This window comes from Oryx dammah, unplaced genomic scaffold, assembly GCF_014754425.2.
Source record: "Oryx dammah isolate SB20612 unplaced genomic scaffold, SCBI_Odam_1.1 HiC_scaffold_3, whole genome shotgun sequence".
NCBI classification, from domain to species: domain Eukaryota; kingdom Metazoa; phylum Chordata; class Mammalia; order Artiodactyla; family Bovidae; genus Oryx; species Oryx dammah.
In genome coordinates this window covers 70,332,801-70,354,515 of record NW_024070187.1, presented here as the reverse complement: position 1 = coordinate 70,354,515, position 21,715 = coordinate 70,332,801, and the positions used below count along the sequence as shown (strand labels likewise).

Genomic DNA, 21,715 nt, shown 5'->3' with positions numbered 1-21,715 from the left:
ACCTAACAGAAGCAGATGTTAAGAAGAGGTGGCAAGAATACACAGAAGAACTGTACAAAAAAGATCTTCATGACCAAGATAATCACGATGGTGTGATCACTCACCTAGAGCCAGACATCCTGGAATGTGAAGTCAAGTGGGCCTTAGAAAGCATCACTACAAACAAAGCTAGTGGAGGTGATGGAATTCCAGTGGAGCTATTTCAAATCCTGAAAGATGATGCTGTGAAAGTGCTGCACTCAATATGCCAGCAAATTTGGAAAACTCAGCAGTGGCCACAGGACTGGAAAAGGTCAGTTTTCATTCCAATTCCAAAGAAAGGCAGTGCCAAAGAATGCTCAAACTACCACACAATTGCACTCATCTCACATGCTAGTAAAGTAATGCTCAGAATTCTCCAAGCCAGGCTTGAGCAATATGTGAACCATGAACTTCCAGATGTTCAAGCTGGTTTTAGAAAAGGCAGAGGAACCAGAGATCAAATTGCCAACATTCGCTGGATCATGGAAAAAGCAAGAGAGTTCCAGAAAAACATCTATTTCTGCCTTATTGACTTTGTTGACTTTATTGACTTTGTGGATCACAATAAACTGTGGAAAATTCTGAACGAGATGGACATACCAGACCACCTGACCTGCCTCTTGAGAAACCTATATGCAGGTCAGGAAGCAACAGTTAGAACTGGACATGGAAAAACAGACTGGTTTCAGATAGGAAAAGGAGTATGTCAAGGCTCTATATTGTCACCCTGCTTATTTAACTTATATGCAGAGTATATCATGAGAAACACTGGGCTGGAAGAACCACAAGCTGGAATCAGGATTGCCGGGAGAAATATCAATAACCTCAGATATGCAGATAACACCACCCTTATGGCAGAAAGTGAAGAGGAACTAAAAAGCCTCTCGATGAAAGTGAAAGAGGAGAGTGAAAAAGTTGGCTTAAAGCTCAACATTCAGAACACTAAGATCATGGCATGTGGTCCCATCACTTCATGGGAAATAGATGGGGAAACAGTGTCAGACTTTATTTGTTTGGGCTCCAAAATCACTGGAGATGGTGACTGCAGCCATGAAATTAAAAGACGCTTACTCCTTGGAAGAAAAGTTATGACCAACTTAGATAGCTTATTGAAAAGCAGAGACATTACTTTGCCAGCAAAGGTCCATCTAGTCAAGGCTATGGTTTTTCCAGTGGTCATGTATGGATGTGAGAGTTGGACTGTGAAGAAAGCTAAGCGCTGAAGAATTGATGCTTTTGATTCTGTGGTGTTGGAGAAGACTCTTTAGAGTTCCTTGGACTGCAAGGAGATCCAACCAGTCCATTTAAAGGGGATCAGCCCTGGAATTTCTTTGGAAGGAATGATGCTAAAGCTGAGACTCCAGTACTTTGGCTGCCTCATGCGTAGAGTTGACTCATTGGAAAAGACTCTGATGCTGGGAGGGATTGGGTGCAGGAGGAAAAGGGGACGACAGAGGATGAGATGGCTGGATGGCATCACCGACTCGATGGACGTGAGTTTGAGTGAACTCTGGGAGATGCTGATCGACAAGAGAGGCCTGGCGTGCTGCGATTCATGGGGTCGCAAAGAATCGGACACGACTGAGCGACTGCACTGAACTGAACTGAACTGAGCTGTTTGTGATCCCACAGACTAGCCCACCAGCTCCTCTGTCCGTGTGATTTCCCAGGCAAGAATACTGGAGTGGGTAGTGATTTCCTTCTCTAGGGGATCTTCTTTACCCAGGATCAGACCCGTGTCTCTCGCATTGTGGGCAGATTCTTTATCGCCTCAGCCACCATGGAGGGTAAAATACTTCTATATGTTTTTTTAAAAAGTAAAGATATTTTCTTATATAAATTCTATCATATCTAACCAAATTAACCATAGGTTCTTAATATTATATATTACCTAGTTCTTATTCATATCTTTTCTACTTGTTTGAAAAATACCTTTTTCTATTGTTTGACTCAGAATTCAGATGGGATATTAGCAGTTAGTTGTTATGTTTCTTGAGTACTTTTTTTCTTATGAGTACAGTTTATTCGGGAGAAGAGTGATATTGGTTTGTAGATCACCTTTGATAGAAAATGTTTGTACCAGCTATGTATTATACAGTTCTGCTCCAGTTTGTTAAGTATTCAAAATCTTCTTCAAATAAGACACGCTTTTGGTTAATGGAATACATATAGAACAGTAGTACAGAATAGAATGATGCACTCTCAGCTTTAATAACAACTCAGGACCTGTCTTGTTTCATATATACCTTCAGCTATGTACCTTCTTCTGAATCTTTTTGAAGCATATTCCACATCTAATTCATCCACAAATATTTCTAAGTATATACACACACACACACACATATATATATATATATATATATATATATATAAAAGAAACTAGGTCAGTTCTATAGAATATTTCTCATTCTGAATTTATCTGGTTGCTTCTTCTGGATGTAATTTTACTTACTCCTTTTCTGTATTGATTTAAATTGAAAGTTTGATCTAAAGCAGTGTTTCTCAAGCTTTTTTTTTTCTTTATTATTCCTTTAAAGGCCCTTTTTAGACTTTTTTTTCCTTTATGGTCTGTTCCATGTGACCCAAGAGTAGAGCATTGTGCTTTAGAAGGCAAGAAACAGTTTTAATTTCTATTGAAGATTTTTTTCGCCCCTGGATGTGACACTGCAACTATTAAGAATATACAATATAAAGATTTGATTCTGTAGTTTGACTCTGTGTTGTTGTTGTTTAGTCGCTAAGTTGTGTCTGATTCTTTGTGACCCCATGGACTGCAGCATGCCAGGCTTCCCTGTCCTTCACTATCTCCTGCAGTTTGCTCAACTCATGTTCATTGAGTCGGTGATGCCATCCAGTGATCTCATCCTCTTTTGCCCCCTTCTCCTCCTGCCCGCAGTCTTGCCCAGCATCAGGGTCTTTTCCAGTGAATTGGCTCTTAACATCAGGTGACCAAAGTATTGGGGCTTCAGCTTCAGCATCAGTCCTTCAATGAATATTCAGTGTTAATATCCTTTAGGATTGACTGGTTGGATCTCCTTGTAGTCCAAGAGACCCTCAAGGGTCTTCTGCAGCACCACAATTCGAAAGCATCAGTTCTTTGGCACTCAACTTTATTATGGTCCATTTCTCACATTTGTACATGACGACTGGAAACACCATAGAAAAACTGGAAAAAGCAAATAGTTTGACTCTTTACATAAGAACATTTTATAAGTAGGATATGTTATAAAACCATAATTGCTAGGGGGTATCAGTTTTCATTTCAGTGAGTAAAACTCCATGAGGGCAGGAATTTGGTGTTTTTACCCCCTTATCATTGGATATGTAGAACCTGTCATAGTAAGTGAATGAATGAGCAAGGAACAGAATTTCCAACTCCTTGTCTAACGGAACTGCTAGTTAAAAGAGAAATAACTCAATTAATGTTGTGAAATTTTTTGTTTCTGTTAATCAATCTTTAAAATAGTACTTTTCCTATTGAAGGGTAATTAAAATTCTTTTAATATGGTGGAAAGAAGTATCATTAACATTTCTAATTTTCATTTCAATTGTTAATAAAAATTAATGATGATCATTGGACTGTTCATAAAACCATACTGGAAATAGAGAGTAATAAAAAGCACCTATCTCATAGGGATGTTGTGAGGATTAAATTAGTTAATACATGTAAAGCACTTACAGCTAGACTTCACACATAATAAAATGCTTAACAACTATTCATTAGTAATTGAGGATGGTGCTGGGACTCTTCTTTTGCTTCATTTTGCAGGAGGGCTCCTGATGGTTGGTTGATCAATTCTTCCATTCATAGTGAGGTTGGCACTTTTCTCTCAGGCCCTTGCAAAAGCTCCATGAAAGGATCATCCTCCTTAAGACTTTCCATCAACTTTCTTTCCAGGGGTCCTCTTCGAAGACCCTTGATGATAGAGGACTGAGAAGAGCTGCAGAATAGTTATTATATTGCAGTCAAGTGGTGAGGGCTTAAAATGAACTCTGCCTGTTAGCTCTGTGTGACTGAGTGATGCAGAGCAAATTGTTTTAACTCCTTACTTTCTTCCTTTGCCCATATCTCATCTCAGAGAATGACCTTCTCATCTCTTTTCTTACTCTGAGCAACCACACTCGACTTCTTTTACTTTCACACAGATGCCATATCCTCTCCTACATCTGCCCCTTTGAACATGCTATTCCGTTTAATGTAACATATTCTTTCTCTCCCCTCCCTAGTTGCTTTATTTGGTCAGATCCTACTCATGCTTGAATTAATTGCCTCTTTTTTAGGAGACATTTTATAACAAATTCCCACCAGACTAGTTTGTGTCTCTGCCATGCTCCCCTTTCACACCATCATGGTTTTAAAACCTTTCTTCCCATTTGAAGTGACCCTACAGACTGAGCTCCAGAGGGGCTGATAGAATCTGACATGTTCATTGCTGCATCCCCAATTCCTGGCACATAGGAAACCTCAATTTATGTGGTATACGTGGATGGAAAAAAAAAATTGGCAGTATTGTTACTTAGAATTCGGTTAACATTATTTCCATAGCTGCCCTTGTTTCATGGATTTTTTTTTTTTCCCTGTAAAGCTGCTGAAACTTAGAAGCTGATTTTGTCACAGTGTAAGATGACTTTGGAAAATTCTGCATTCCTTTTAGATGAATCTTTACAACTTGGTGAGTTTCACTAGATATCTTCAGTCTTCATTTTGAGCTCAGAAGTATGCCTTCTCTTCTTTTTTTTTTTTGACATAAATATTGGGTACAGTGAGGTTTGCAATCTCCTTGCAAGGAGCATAGGACAGATTATTATAAAAAACATTTAGAGCATAGCCTGCTAACTTCTTTGATAGCTTTTATTTATCTTTAGAATTTTTATTCTCAAGATAAGTGAAAAATTATTCATTGAAAGATAATGATATCCAGATGTATTTCAGCAGTTCTTGAAATTCTTCAAAGTTACCATCTGAAAGTAAGAACTACAACTTGTCTTTTCTTTTTTGAGAGAAAGGTGATTTGCAAATGAATGAAAGTAGACTAAGGATTATTTTGTGTCAGATTTTAGGTTTAGAGATCAGTTGACTGAGGTAAAGACTGGCCAGTCACCTGCTACAACTCCAGCTTATAAGCAGGTCTGTCCATCCTAAGTCCAGCTAAGACTCAAACTCAGGGACACACTACCAAATCCAGCCTACTGCCTGTTTTGTATGACCTGTGAACTAAGAATAGTCTTTACATTTTTAAATGGTTGGTGGAAAAAAATCCTGGAAGAAGAATACTACTTTGCAGTATGTTGAAATTATATGAAACTCACGTTTACTGTTTATGAATAAAGCTTTATTGAAATACAGCCAATCTTATTTTTTTTACACATTGTGTATGCTATTTTCAGGCTATAGAGGCAGAGTTAGGGAGGTGCATCAGAGACCTTAGGGCCCAGAAAGCCAAAAATATTTACTTTATGACCCTTTATAGAGTAAATTGGAGAAGGAAATGGCAACCCACTCCAGTGTTCTTGCCTGGAGAATCCCAGGGACGGAGGAGCCTGTTGGGCTGCCATCTGTAAGGTTGCACAGAGTCAGACATGACTGAAGCGACTTAGCAGCAGCAGCAGCATAGAGTAAGTTAGCTGACCTCTGCTCTACCTAGTTGGAAAAGTATTTATAGATTGAGTGCTAAGATAAGAAATGAGTTGGGGAAAATTAGAGGGAGACAAGAGTTAATAAGCAATTCTCAGTGAGTGAACTTACACTTTTTTTCTATCCTGGAAAGTGGAATCCATATTCTCACTAGACCTGTGTTGCTGTTTTCAAGCGGGCAATAAGTTGATTCTGGTATTACTTTTCTTCTAAAGTGAATGTAAATGGGCATATTAGGAAGAAAATTAAAATAGTACTCTCAGTTTTTTACCAGTTTTTAGTGTTACCATAATGTCTTAAGCAGTGCGTGCATGCAAGTCGCTTCAGTTGTGTCCAGCTTTGCAATCCAGTGGACTATAGCCCGCCTGGTTCCTCTGTCCATGGGATTCTCCAGGCAAGAATACTGGAATGGGTTGCCATGCCCTCCTCCAGGGGATCTTCCCAACCCATGGATCAAACCCATGTCTCTTATGTCTCCTGAATTGGCAGGCAGGTTCTTTACCACTAGCACCAGCTGGGAATCCTGCTTCAACAGGCTGTCCTCTAAATCATGATTGAAAGAAGCAGATAATCAAGCACACAAAAATAGTAGGTCATATTGCCTTGCTTAAACCACACCCTCATGGGAAACAGCAGTGATAAAAATTAAGCCATGAATGAAAATTGGACTTAGTTATGTTATTTAGGGTTAGTAAATTTTGTGCTAGCCACTGCGGTCATATGATTAACTCAAATTAATAGAAAACCAGTGTAAATTGTGTTAAAGAAAAATAAAAAAGTTCTAGCTAAACCGTAAAAAGCTATAGCTAAAATAAAAATAAACTACAAAAGTGACTTTAACAGTTCTTGATCACATGACAGCTAAGACTCAAACCAGGATTAGATAACCCATATGCTTAGCCCTAAACTCAGATAATTACAGTAACAGAATTATTTGCCAGAGTTCTATTAGCAATAGCTTAAAACTCGAGAGACTTGATGGTGCTTCATACCCCTCTAGAGGAGCCTGCTCTATAATTGATAAACCCTGATAAAGCTCACCAGCATTTGCTAATTCAGTCTGTATACTGCTGTCTTCAGGAAACTCTAAAAAGGAATAATAGAAAGTATAATTATTACACATAAAAATATTAGGTCAAAATGTAACTTGTGGGATGGGAGGAAATGGACTATATTTTCTATTTCAAGAACTTATTATACGAAAGTTTTTATGAAACTAAAAACCAAAGGAGGCTATGGTAATAAATTAAGAAGAGTGCCTAGTTGCATCAGGCCATCAAGCATGCACACTCCACCCATCACCCTCCTCAATTATTAATAACCTTTATAACCTCTTAGCAAGTACCAAACACGTGTGAAGAGATAAAATCATACTAGAGGGAAGCATACTAGAAAATGTGCTTGGATAAATCAAAGGCTAGCGTAAATAAAACCACCTAGTTTATTTTACCCTCAGGAGTTTCGTAATTTATCGATACTTTAAATCTGTCCCAAATCTCCCACAAATTCAACTGTTATAAGCAGATTAAATAAATTATTCACCCAGTATTTAAAGTATAAGAGATGGAAATTTAAAAATTTGGGGTGCTATGTGGAAAATACTGTAAGGGCATGATAAAAAAAAAGCATTGAAAGTAATAAACGTTTCCCCTTTTACCTTTTTTATATAATGATTTAACTAGGAAACTTTTTACGAAGAGAACCTAAATCCCCAGAAGCCAGATGAGTTCCTTACGAACAGTTTATTAGAACAAACTCATCTATATAGCAAAATGCTGAGAAGATTTATAAGTGGAGGTGACAAGCCTAACAAGCCTGATGAGAGCTGGTTGTCCAAAAAAAAAATAATCTTAGATCTTAGTTCAACTTTACAAACTATTAAAAACTCAGAAAGTTTAATGTATTTTTAAGTGTTAATCTAAAAAGTTTCAACTCCTTAGAAACAGGGTACAACCTTATCTGGAGAGTAAAAATAACACCATAGTTGCCTTAAAAAACAGCCATCGATTAATCGTTCAAGCTTGGCAACACATTGACCTTAATACCAACAATAAATCGACTCCTAGTTTAATACTGGACTAATCTATTAATTAAAAGAAACAATAATGTTAATATGACTAATAGGAAATGTTTCTTCTTGAATAAGCTTATATAAGTAATGGAATCATTGGTAGATAACAAATCTAAGTCAATGTTACATTATTTATTAAAATTACTCTTAATCTGACAGAGGTATGCACCTACTAAAAGATTTTTAAAAAGTAAAAGGAACGCAGCAAGTACAAACCTTGCCTATTTACCGAGAGTGTCACCTCTGGCCTGACTAATATTAGAGGCACTGCTTGCCCAGTGACATCTATTATCCTGACCATGCAAAGGTAGCATAATCGCTTGTTTTCTGAATAAAGACTTGTGTGAGTGGCCTCGCAAGGGTTTTCCTATTTCTTAACCAGTGAAATTGACCTTCCTGTGAAGAGGTGGGAATAACAAAATAAGACCAGAAGACTGATGGAGCTTTATTTAATTAATGCCCCGCCCCCAAATGAACTAAATCATCATGGGATAATAACACTTTTATATGGGTTAGCGGTTTTGTTTGGGGTGATCTCAGAGAACAAAAAAGTCTCTGAATGATTAAAATTTAGACCAAATAGTCAAAATGTTTGATCCCTTACCGATCCAAAAAACTGATCAGCACAGCAAGTTACACTACAGATAACAGCATAGTCCTACTCTAGAGTTCATATCGACAGTAGGGTTTAGAATCTTGATGTTGGGTCAGGACATCCCAGTGGCATAACCAATATTAAATATTCATTTATTCAATAGTTAAGGTTTTATGTAATATGAGTTTACACCAGAGTAATCCAAGTCAGTTTCTATTATATATTTCTCCCAGTACAAAAAGATAGAAATAAGGCCTACTTTTCAAAAGCACTTTAAAACTAATGATATAATCTTAATTCATGAAAACACCCTGCCCGAGAACACAGGTTAGACTGCAGAGCCTAGTAATTGTATAAAAAAATCGTTATTATTAGAGGTTCAACTCTCCTCCTAACAGAATGTTTAAAATTAACATTCTAACACTCTTCATCCTGTTTCTTCTAGCCGTGGCATTCCTCACACTAATTGAATGAAAAGGTATTAGGTTACATACAACTTTGAAAAGAACCAAACTTCACTGACTCATATGGCCTACTATAGCCTACCACCAACACAGTTAAATTGTTAAAGAACCACTATGACCAGCCTGTCTTCGATTTGCATATTTATTATAACATCCATTCTAAAAGTATCTGGTAGTATATACCTTTTGTGCAGTTTCTGTTTTTTTCTATGTAAGGAGTTTATCTGTAAAGGACATTATCTGTTTCTATGTAAGGAGATATATCTGTTACCATATTTTTATGTAAAAGTACTAATATATTATTTGGAAAGTAGTTGGTGGCTGACTCAGTGGAACAAGGCTAGTATGTACATTGGGAATTAAGGAACATGGTCCCTTTTGGAGTCAGTGGATAGACTGGAGGATATTTTTAAGGAGTCTTCTGCAGCCTGACAGAGGCAAATTAAGTCCTCTGTTAGGAGATTTAAGACCACAATTTTAGGATATACCTTTCTTGTGCTCTTTTCTGTGGCTTCCCTGGTGGCTCAGATGGTAAAGAATCCGCCTGCGATGTGGGAGACCCAGGTTCTTTCCCTGGGTTGAGAAGACCCCCTGGACAAGGAAATGGCAACCCACTCCAGTATTCTTCCCTGGAGAATTCCATGGACAGAGGAGCCTGGCAGGCTACTGTCCATGGGTTTGCAAAGAATCAGACATGACTGAGCAACTATTACTAACTTCTTACGTCTCTAGAACATTTCACAGTTCTGTGCAGTTTGACATACCACTCTGCATCCTAGTTGCTTTGTTTTCAAAATAGAGAAAAATAATACCTTTCCTGTCTGAAAGCAGGAATCTTAGGTTTGCTAAATTATGTTTCTTAAGGGTGAGTACCATGCCTAATTTTTTAAAAATTATTGATCTCTTTGTAGCTATCATAAATCTGGCACATAGTTGGCACACAGTCAATGTTTGTTGAGTAAAAGTACATGATATCGTGTATCTCAAAGAGTTGTTATTTCTATGCATGATCACAATAATTCCAGTTCATTTAAAGATTTGCTTACTGGGATTAGGTATCTTTTTGTTACTGTAGGAGAGAATTTTGATGAAAACAGCAATTTTTTCTGAATCCATTTCTGAATTCATTCCTTACAGATAGCTATCAAATCATTGGCCAGATTTGTCTGTTAAATAAGAATTTTTAATTTGTCTAAGTTATAATAATTTTTCGACATCTTGAGGGATAAGTTTTAACAATATCAAATCTAGAAACCTTTTGATAATAAAACTTTAAAAATATGTACATACTAAAGCCACTCTTGAGTAGGAAGTTTTATATATTCTCATCTGAGTCTTCTGAAACTTTTCCCAACTCTTCAATTTAATCTCTTTTTTAATGAAACTTCCCTGTTTGATTTACTCAAAAACCTGTTTTAAAATCGTGTCTTGTAGAATACCTTATAAAGACCAAGGCAATTTAAAAGGTGTTTCAGTTCAGTCGCTTGGTCGTGTCTGACTCTTTGCAACCCCATGAACCACAGCACGCCAGGCCTCGCTGTCCATCACCAACTCCTAGAGTTTACCCAAACTCATGTCCATGAGTTGGTGATGCCAGCTAACCATCTCATCCTCTGTCATCCCCTTCTCCTCCTGCCATAACTCTTTCCCAACATCAGGGTCTTTTCCAGGGAGTCAGCTCTTCACATCAAGTGGCCAAAATATTGGCATTTCAGCTTCAACATCATTCCTTCCAATGAACACCCAGGACTGATCTCCTTTAGGATGGACTGGTTGGATCTCCTTGCAGTCTAAGGGACTCTCAAGAGTCTTCTCCAGCACCACAGTTCAAAAGCATCAATTCTTCGGCGCTTAGCTTTCTTTATTGTCCAACTCTCACATCCATACATGACCACTGCAAAGACCATAGCCTTGACTAGACGGACCTTTGTTGACAAAATAATGTCTCTGCTTTTTAATATTCTGTCTAGGTTGGTTATAACTTTCCTTCCAAAGAGCAAGTGTCTTTTAATTTCATGGCTGTAATCACAATCTGCAGTGATTTTGGAGCCCCCAAAAATAAAGTCAGCGACTGTTTCCACTGTTTCCTCATCTGTTTGCCATGAAGTGATGGCACCGGTTGCCGTGATCTTAATTTTCTGAATGTTGAGCTTTAAGCCAACTTTTTCACTCTTCTCTTTCACTTTCATCAAGAGGCTCTTTAGTGCTTCTTCACTTTCTGCCATAAGGGTGGTGTCATCTGCACATCTGAGGTTATTGATATTTCTCCCAGCAATCTTGATTCCAGCTTGTGCTTCATCCAGCCCAGCGTTTCTCATGATGTACTCTGCATATAAGTTAAATAAGCAGAGTGACAATATACAGCTTTGATGTACTCCTTTTCCTATCTGAAACAAGTCTGTTGTTCCAGTCTAGTTCTAACTGTTGCTTCCTGACCTGCATTCAGGTTTCTCAAGAGGCAGGTCAAGTGGTCTGGTATGCCCATCTCTTTCAGAATTTTCCACAGTTTATTGTAATCCATACAGTCAAAGGCTTTGGTGTAGTCAATAAAGCAGAAATAGATGTTTTTCTGGAACTCTCTTGCTTTTTCCATGATCCAGCGAATGTTGGCAATTTGATCTCTGGTTCCACTGCCTTTTCTAAAACCATTTGAACATCTGGAAGTTCACGGTTCACATATTACTGAAGCCTGGCTTGGAGAATTTTGAGCATTACTTTACTAGCATGTGAGATGAGTGCAATTGTACGGTAGTTTGAGCATTCTTTGGCATTGCCTTTCTTTGGAATTGGAATGAAAACTGACCTTTTCCAGTCCTGTGGCCACTGCTGAGTTTTCCAAATTTGCTGGCATATTGAGTGCAGCACTTTCACAGCATCATCTTTCAGGATTTGAAATAGCTCCACTGGAATTCCATCACCTCCACTAGCTTTGTTTGTAGTGATGCTTTCTAAGGCCCACTTGACTTCACATTCCAGGATGTCTGGCTCTAGATGAGTGATCACACCATTGTGATTATCTGAGTCGTGAAGATCTTTTTTGTATAGTTCCTCTGTGTATTCTTGGTGAAAGTGAAAGTGAAGTCGCTCAGTCATGTCCAACTCTTTGAGACCCCATGGACTGTAGCCTACCAGGCTCCTCCCTCCATGGGATTCTCCAGGCAAGAGTACTGGAGTGGGTTGCCATTTCCTTCTCCAGGGGATCTTCCCGACCCAGGGGAAGAACTCGGGTCTCCTGCATTCCAGGCAGACGCTTTAACCTCTGAGCCACCAGGAAAAGTGAAAGTGAAGTCGCTCAGTCGTGTCCGACTGTTTGTGACCCGTGGACTGTAGCCCACCAAGCCTCTCCGTCCATGGGATTCTCTAGGCAAGAATACTGGAGCGGGTTGCCATTTCCTTCTCCAGGGGATCTTCTCTACTCAGGGATCAAACCCAGGTCTCCCACATTGCAGGCAGACGCTTTAACCTGGGCTCCACCAGGGAAGCCCTTAAATACAAGAAAGAATACAGTCTCTCAGAAAACCTCCTATAGAGACACAGAACTTCAGATCTAAGTACTAACATCAAAGATTTTGAGGGAGGAAAGGAAGCCAGGTTGAAAGAAGAAGGGGGAGGAGGCAGGAGAGGGGGGGCAAAAGGAGTGGCCTTACAGACGTCTCCTGCCACCTACAGATACCCAGGCGTTACAGGACTTTTCCCTGGGCCTCCAGAGAAGGGAGGACTGGAACTTGGCCCTACCAGAAATCAGACCAGAGCAGAACCAGGATTTGAGTTCTCTGCCAAGAGGAGGTGATCAGTCTCCAATCCTCAGCTCAGGCTGAGGCCCCTTCCACCAGATTCCTGCATGCAGGACCAGGGGACTAGAAAAACAGGGAAGGATAGGAAGGGTTAAGGAGAGGAAAGAGAGAGGGAAGGGGAGAGAGGTCAATAAAGTCTCTTGTTCCTTACTGGTCGGGGCACTCTGGCCAGTTGTCCGCGTCAGGAGGAGACCAGGGACAAAAGGGTCCCAGTTGGGGCCGCTGGGTCTGGTCCATTGGCAGGCAAGCTGGCCTCTGAGTACCCCGAGTGGTCAGGATGTCCGTCTCAGCGAAGAAGAGTCCCGCCAGAGCTGCCATTTGTTGCAGGAAGAGGGACTCCTTCCAGGGCCCGAAACTGGGCTCTTGTCTAACACTCAGAAATGAATTGTCTGAGGAGACACATGTGCTGACAAAGCAAGAGATTTTATTGGGAAAGGGCACCCGGAAGCCCCTGTGTATTCTTGAAGGTGAAGGTGAAGTTGCTCAGTCGTGTCCGACTCTTTGCGACCGCGTGGACTGTAACCTAACTAGGCTTCTCCTTCCATGGGATTCTCCAGGCAAGAATACTGGAGTAGATTGCCATTTCCTTCTCCAGGGGATCTTCCCAACCCAGGGATCGAACCCGGTCTCCCGCATTGCAGGCAGATGCTTTTTCCTGGCACCTCTTTAATATCTTCTGCTCAGGAGATACAATAGCTAAATCTAATACATGACTAAACTGAATCCTAAACTGGAGGAAGACGAATGCCCTAAAGGACTTTATTTACTCCTTTTAAAAAATAGACACTAGATTATAAAAGGATATCTTTGTTCTTAGGAGGTACATGTTTAAGTATTTGGGAGTAAAAGGGCATGGTATATGCACCTTACTCTCAAATGTTTCAGAAAATTTGTTCATCTGTATGTGAAGATGACGATGTAGATGTTAAAATTTGGCCAACTGGATAAAGTATATATAGGATTTCTCCTAACATCATAGTTAAATAATAATATAATTTAGAACTTAAAAAAAAATCTAGGTATAGTTTATTAAACTTTCATTTATCGTGTACTTTTCTTTAATGTTCACTTCAGCTTGTTTCAATAAAAATATATTTAAGTTTTACTTTAGTTCCATAAATATGTTTTTTTTAAAAGTAGATCTATTTTTTATTATCTTAAATATTTTGAAGGAAATTCAAGAGTAAGGATCTGTTATAATGTTTTTCAAACTGGGTGTAAAGAATCGCAGACTTTCTGGTGAGCATTTACATTGTGATATGCATTATTTTTAAAGTACATTGCATTTAATAATTCATTTTATTTCAGAGCAGCATTATGCTTACACCTTATTTTGATATGCTTTTTTCAAGTTTGGCTTCCCTTGTGGCTCAGCTGGTAAAGAATCCACCTGCAGTGCAGGAGACCTGAGTTTGATCCCTGGTTTGGGAAGATCCCCTGAAGAAGGGGAAGGCTACCCACTCCAGTATTCTGGCCTGGAGAATTTAACATATAGTCTGTGGGGTCGCAAAGAGTTGGAGACGACTGAGTGACTTTGACTTTTCAAATTTAGCTAGACCAGAGCTTAGATGCTAAGCCTCAGAAGCTTTGTGTTTTCTTACCTCCTTTTTTCCAGATACAGACGGTGGGAACTGGTGATTTGGAGCTCAATATAGAAAATTGATTATATATATTTTGAGAAAAAAATACTATCTTAGAATTATCTAGTTTGTACATATAAGTCTAACTTCAGGGTAGACTTTTGTTGCCCTCATAATGTGGGAAGGATCCACACATAAGACTATTCTTCAGTAATTGTCCAGAAAAAGAAAGTAACTATGACTTTTAGTACCCAAGTAGGAGTTAGACTGATAATAGAAACCTAGTTCTGCTAGACTTCAGTTTCACCAAGTAAAATAACCAAAAAGTTAAAGATAGAAAGATCAAGGAACTGATGTAGTATTGCTAACTTTTAAATGCTTTTTATTGAATTAAAACATGCATATCATACAGTGCATAAATACCGAGTGTCATTTTGATGAAATTTTATGAAGTGAGCACTTGTTTAACCAATACTAATACCAAGGTCAAGATATAGAACATTTTCATCAATCCTGGAGCCTCCTTCATGCCCCCTGACAGTCATCATGCTCTCCCAAAGGTAACTATTATTCTGGCTTGATTCAGTCTTCATTGGTATTGTCTATTCTTGAACTTCATTTTTTTTATGATCAACATCTTGTTGGCAGGAGTCATTCATATTGATTCATATGGCAGTAGCTCATCCTTTTTCATTGCTTTGTAATACTTCATTATTTGTATATACTGCAATTTATTCATCCATTGTACAGTTGATGAGCATTTGGTTTATTGTCAGTTTTTGACTACTATAAACAGTTCTGCTGTGAACATTCTTGAGCATGTCTTTTGGCACATAGGTATGTCAAAAGTTTTAAGTTATCAGGGAATAACAAATTAAAACTTCTGTTGGATAGATAACCAAGGAGGAACATGCTGAGTCTCAGGGTATTTGGGTGTTTAGCTTTTGTAGATGCTTCCTAGTTTAGTTTTCCAAAGTTGTTGAATCAACTTACACCCTCATTGTACACGAGTTCTTGTTTCTCTTCATCCTCAACAACACTTAAAATTATTAGTGTTTCAAATTAATAACTCTTCTTCTTTAAACCTGGGAAATAGATGGGGAAACAGTGGAAACAGTGTCAGACTTTATTTTTGGGGGCTCCAAAATCACTGCAGATGGTGATTGCAGCCATGAAATTAAAAGACCCTTATTCTTTGGGAAGGGAACTTATGACCAACGTAGATAGCATATTCAAAAGCAGAGACATTACTTTGCCAACAAAGGTCCGTCTAGTCAAGGCTATGGTTTTTCCAGTAGTCATGTATGGATGTGAGAGTTGGACTGGGAAGAAAGCTGAGTGCCTAAGAATGGATGCTTTTGAACTGTGATGTTGGAGAAGACTCTTGAGAGTCCCTTGGACTGCAAGGAGATCCAACCAGTCCATCCTAAAGGAGATCAGCCCCGGTGGTTCTTTGGAAGGAATGATGCTAAAGCTGAAACTCCAGTACTTTGGCCACCTCATGAGAAGAGTTGACTCATTGGAAAAGACTCTGATGCTGGGAGGGATTGGGGGCAGGAGGAGAAGGGGACGACAGGATGAGATGGCTGGATGGCATCACTGACTCGATGGACGTGAGTTTGAGTGAACTGTGGGAGTTGGTGATGGACAGGGAGGCCTGGCGTGCTGTGATTCATGGGGTCACAAAGAGTCAGACACGGCTGAGCAACTGAACTGAACTGCTGTAAATCTAGTGAAATTTTTTGTAGTTTTAATTTGTTATTCCCTGATAACTTAAAAGGTTAGCACATATTTATATATGCTTATTGATTCTTTGTTTTATCCTCTTTTGAGAAATGCCTGTTCATGTTATTTGCCTATTTTTCTGTTGGATTGTCTATCTTACATTTGCAGTCTTTATTTCTAGGATAAGTTTCTTGATTAAGTATAGAAGACTTCTATCCTACTTCTTTACTGTTTTAATATTATATACTAATATAATTTGTAAATTTTAATAAGTCTGTTTTATCAAACTCTTCTTTTATGGTTAGTGCTTTGCATGTTTTAAGGATTCCTTGTCTCAAAGCCAAGAAGATAATTCTGCTATGTTTTCCTCTATAAACTTGAGTGTTTAATTTTTTGCATGGTGTTTGGTAGGATTCATGTTTTATTTTGTTGTCTACTTGGAAATTCATTTGGTTCAGCATTATTTATTGAAAGGAGTATACTTTTCGGAATTCAGCAGTTAAGGTGACTATCTGTGGGTCTATTGTTGGACTCTGTGTCTGTTGGTCTCTGTTTCATTGGTCTCTTTGTTGTTGTGCCAGTGCCATACTCTTAAGTATTACAGCTTTAAGTTCTCCACCCTTTGTTATTCAGCATTGCTTTGGTTGTTCTTGCCCTTCTGAATTTCAATTAAGATTTTATACTCAGCCTGTCAGTTTCCTAAAGAAGTAAATAAATAATAAATCCCTACTTAATATTAAGCATGTTAAGTATTCTTTATTTCTTCTTATTATTGTCTAGTTTAATGTTGAATCTGTAGATGGATTGGATATATTAAATATTTTTCCATATTGAGACTTTCAATACATTAACCATAGTTTACTATCTCCCATATATTTAGATCTTTTAAAATTACTGTCAGAAATGTTCCGTTTTGTGTGTAGAGGTCTTCCACATCTTTTAACTTTTAAAGTTAGTTATATTGTGATTATGTTTTTTTCAAAGTCCTTACAGTTTATAAATTCATACTAGAATATTTACAGATGAAATAATATAATTTGGGGGATTTGATTCAAATAATACAGAGGAAGATAGGAAAGAATGGGGAAGGGACAGAATAGGTGAAACAATATTGACCATGATTTCATAATTATTGAAAATAGGTGATGGATACATGAGTTAATCATTATTCTTTTTTACTTTTGTGTGTATTTGAAATTTTCCATAACAGTAGGTTTAAAAATACGTATTAACTAAAGATTGAAACCCAAATATATAAGAATTCAAAAGTTTATAATAATTCTTTAAAAATAACTCTCATTTCATTACTCTGGAATCATTGGTAAGTGAAAGATCATTTATTTTTTATTTTCTGCACAGGCTTTATTCCAGGATAACCAAATAGTTCAGAGGGAAAGTTGACTGTTATAGAAGAATCATAGGTATTAAGAAATGCTACTACCTATGATTGAGGATTAGAAGCTCACCACAGTGCAATTTCTAATAGAACTGTGATCTAGATAATGACCAGTTGTGTGCATGCATGCTCAGCTGATCAGTCGTGTCTGACTTGCAACTCTGTAGACTGTAGCCCACCAGGCTCTTCTGTCCATGGCGTTCTCCAGGCAAGAATACTGGAGTGGGTTGCCGTTTCCTCCTCCAGAGGATGGAATCTTCCTGACCTGGGCATTGAACCTGCGTCTCCTGCATTGGCAGGTGAATTCTTTACTGCTGAGCCACCTTTAACTACTAAAGCCATCAGGTGAAAGTCTGTTGGGAAGTAGATATAATACAGTGCATAGGCCAAAGTGGAGTAAGCCTCTGTCTGACTGATTAGAATGAAATACTCAATAGAATACCAAAAGCAGCTAGCTATGTAAGGACTCTGGAAATTAATAATAGGCAAATTGAGAACTCATAACTTGAAAAATAACCTGTATAGTGGTGAATATCCCTTTTCTCTCTTTCCATGACCCAGCTTTGACCAAATAGTCGGCTGAACTACGGAACTGCACAGTGGGTTTGGAAGTTTGCAAAAACCCCAAGAGAAGACCCTTATTTCTTACCAGAAGACAAGGAAAAGGAAATCACCTCCCCTTTTTTTTCTTTTTCTCTCCTAAGCCTGCCCTGAGACCATCTCCGCCTATAAAGTTGCATTGCCATGGTGGCACAAACACTAAAACTGAGAGAAAACCATTTTTCTTGTCAGAGGATTTGGGGAAAAGGCCTGTGGAATTGATGCGTGCTGGAAAAATCTCACAGGGAAGAGGGCTAATGTGAAGGGAGACTCACAAAGGCCCCACCTTACGAGCTACACATGCATGGACAGACCCAAAGAAACACAGAAAAGACAGAAAACTGTCCTATGATGTAAACCACTGTCAATTCCTAGACTTGCTGGAGTGATGAATGTAGAGGATGAACCCAAGTAACATAGTAAAGACTTTGCAAACTGAGCTGACAGTAGTACTACCACCCTTAGAAGGCAATATATAACTTGTAGTATAAACTTAGGCAAAAAAAAAAGTCAGATTCTCCAGAAGATGTTAACAGAATCTAATTTCATAAACTAATATTCAGAATGCCTAGGATATAATACAGAATTATTTTACATACAAAGAAACAGGAAAATCTGACTGTTTTTTACAAGAAAAGACAATAAATGGATGGCAACCCTGAGATGATTCAGATGATGGAATTATCAGAAAAAGATTTTAAAGTAACTGCTATGTTATATCCCTGCGCAGTGAGGCAAAAGTGAACATTTTTGAAATGAATAGAATGATAGTTCTCCTCTGATATAGAACCATATAAAAGAAACAAGTGGTAATTTCAGAACTGAAAATATATGAAACACAAACTTACTACATGGACTCAATAGCAGACTTGAAGATAATCATCAGTGGAAATCTCAAATCATGTTTCTTCTGTTTCAAGGGTATGTCTCTCTTATATAATGCTTGTTATGTCTAGGTTGCATCCTGTGAAGCCTGGTCGTAGGTCTTCTAGCTGAGTTAGCATGCCATTTACATATCCTCTTTTATCCTTGATTATTCTTACATGAAGGGCTTCCCTGGTGGCTCAGCAGTAAAGAATCTTGCCTGTCATGCAGAAGATACAGGTTCCATCCCTGGGTCAGGAAGATCCCCTAAAGAAGAAAATGGCAACCCAGTATTCTTGCCTGGAATACCCCATGGACAAAGAGAGGAGTTTGGTGGGCTACAGTCCATGGGGTTGCAGAAAAGTCAGACATGACTTAAGGAATAAACAACAACTCTTACTTGAATACTGCAAATGTGTCTGTATCAAGGGAGTTCCAACTCCCTTGGAGTATCAAAGGAACTTGATACTTGGAGTATCAAGGGAATGGGTTCAGATAGGGTCTTGGCCTGTGATTTTCCCAGACCTTGTCATTGCAGGTGAGGTTCAAGCAGTCAGTCAGTGGATTGAAAAAATAATAGTCAGCTAAGGTACTTAATATATCCATGTAGTTTTGCTTATTTGAGAGCTTTAAAAGTAAATAGGTATAGAAAAGTGAAAATGGACAACATATGCATAAATCATGCATTGTAAAATCTTATGATTTAAAGGAGATGAATTTTATCTTGAAAATAAATGTAGATATAATAATTTTAGTGAAGAAAAAATACATTGATGATGACAGTTTTCTGAATATTATGTGATTCAGAATGCATCGAAACTTATTTGAGCTGGTTTTCAGGTGATTGTGAACTTGCCTGACCTACTTGGCTGCACAAAAGCAACTTGGTAGTTTACTGAAATTTTAATAGATCAAAACAATGATTGCACTGCAAAAAGAGGAGTATTTGTGGCCTTGACAATGTAAGTTTTGGTAGTATTTATGTGCATCTGGTGGCCTCATTGATGAAGTATATGTCATAATGTTGTTATAAGATTTATATGTATTAGTTGTAAGTTATTGAACATCTCATGAGCTGACCCTAAACCTATTATTTTCACAGTATTACTTAATCAAATTTCTTGACGGGTCCCTGTAGTTTTATAGCACTGATAAAATTCTGTACTTCTTTTGAGTTGATATAATTTACTCTCTCTTTTTCTGGAGACCCATCTCAGAAATTTACATAAAGTACCTCTTAAAAATAAAACATTCCAGAAAGGCTGGGATCTATCAATCCTGTTAGACATCTGTTTGATACTTACATGTTGAGGTCCTTTAATGGACCGTAACCTGGTGGTCCAGAGTCGACAATAAGAAGGTAAGGAGAGAAAGAGGCTGATATTCCTTGGTTTACGCAAAAAGCCAATAAAGCCCATGACACGGGGCTTGCTCTGTTCACGGAGGCCTCAGGCGCCTTCTCGAGAGGGTCTTAGAAGCCCAGGCAGGAAAGTGAACTCAGAGAGCCTCTGCGCTCCAAAGAAAAAACCTGAGAGAGAGAGAGAGAGAGAAAGAGAAAGAAGGACACGGGGACCAGAGCTCTGATGGAGCAAAGGTGTTTTAATCAACATGGTGTGGGCATATATACTGTCTTACAAGGTAGTTATTCTCAGCAAAGATAAAGATTAAAATTCCAGACTTACAGAACATAGGCGATCCATATTAAAGAGAGAGAGAGTTGTAAACAATCACTTTTACCTTATGGTTCACAAGAAGGAAGAGGGTACTTATCACTGTATAGAAAAACTAATGAAGGAAATACCTGGATTCTTCAGCCCCGGGGAGAGGCTTGCCTTTCCTCTTAATTCCCGAGTATTCAGGAATTAATAAGGAGCAGAAAATTGCTGACAGATCTAAAACAGCACACAGGAAGCCTCCTGTTAAATGCTTCCTGACACTTACAGATTATGCCGTTTTATATGGTGTAGCCCATTAAATAATTGTCCAAAAGGGAAATCTGCTGTCATATTCACTTGGATATTAAACTAAGACTTTGAGAAAAGCATGCCTTGAGCCTGTTGCATATAGCAATAAAGTTAGACATTCTGTTGCATTTGAACTCATGCAACTGGCATTCTCATCTATAATATTTTTCAGTTCCCTTCAAGAAAGACAAAAGGAAAAGAGTTCACGTAGTTACAAAGTTCTGAATGGTGATACAGTCTTATCTATTGATGGATCAGATTATTTCATGTTTATACCCAGAAGATATTTTGTGTTCACCAGAGAGTTTTCTTGGGTCTTAGTATGTGGTAGGCAGAATAATGGTCCTTCAATGATGTCCATGTCCTAAGTTCCCAGAAACTGACTGTTAGGTTTGATGACAGAGAGGACTAAAGGTTGCTAATCAGCTGACCTTATAATGGGATCATTATCTTGGATTACCTGGGTGGGCCCAGTGTAATTACAAGTGTCTTGATAAGGTAAGAGGGAAGCAAAAGAGATGACAACCTGAGAAGGATGTGACCTGCTCCTGGCTTTGATCATTGGGGAGGGGATCCCTGAGCCAAAGATTGCAGGCCGCCTTTAGAAGCTTGTGAAGACTAGGAAACAGATTTTCTTGTTCAAATTTCCAGAAAGAAATGCAGCCCGGCTGACGCCTTGAGTTCCGCCCAGTGGTAAATGGTAAGGCCTGGAGCGAGAGCAGAACTCCTGGAGAAGAGAGATCTGTTGGGGCAGGAAATGGGAAGAGAGTGTGCAAAAACAATATTGAGGAAATAGGATGTTTTGCTAATGATAATGTGTCTACAGGACACAATCAAAGGATTTTGAAAATTGGGAAAGGGGGACGGTATCAATGTGGGGATATACAGAGTGTGTAGGAACAAAAGTCTAGGTGGTGTGGGGTGACCTGAGTCTTGATCCTCTCCTGGTGACTGATATGAAGGAAAGTAGGGCATAATGAGATTAGTCCCTGTGGTTTCCTAGGTA

General features: G+C 38.5%; 1 protein-coding gene across 6 annotated transcripts in view; it reads left to right on the top strand.

The window, feature by feature from the left end:
- Positions 1–21,715, top strand: part of CLOCK (clock circadian regulator) — a 125,586-nt gene that overhangs the window by 26,364 nt on the left and 77,507 nt on the right. Inside the window, exon 3 of one of the 6 annotated variants that reach the window (XM_040238235.1) lies at positions 4,608–4,694. The exons of the other annotated variants lie outside the window; for them this stretch is intronic. The gene's annotated coding sequence lies outside the window, so the exon portion shown is untranslated. The remainder of the gene's footprint in view (positions 1–4,607; positions 4,695–21,715) is intronic. 6 annotated transcript variants of the gene reach the window in all.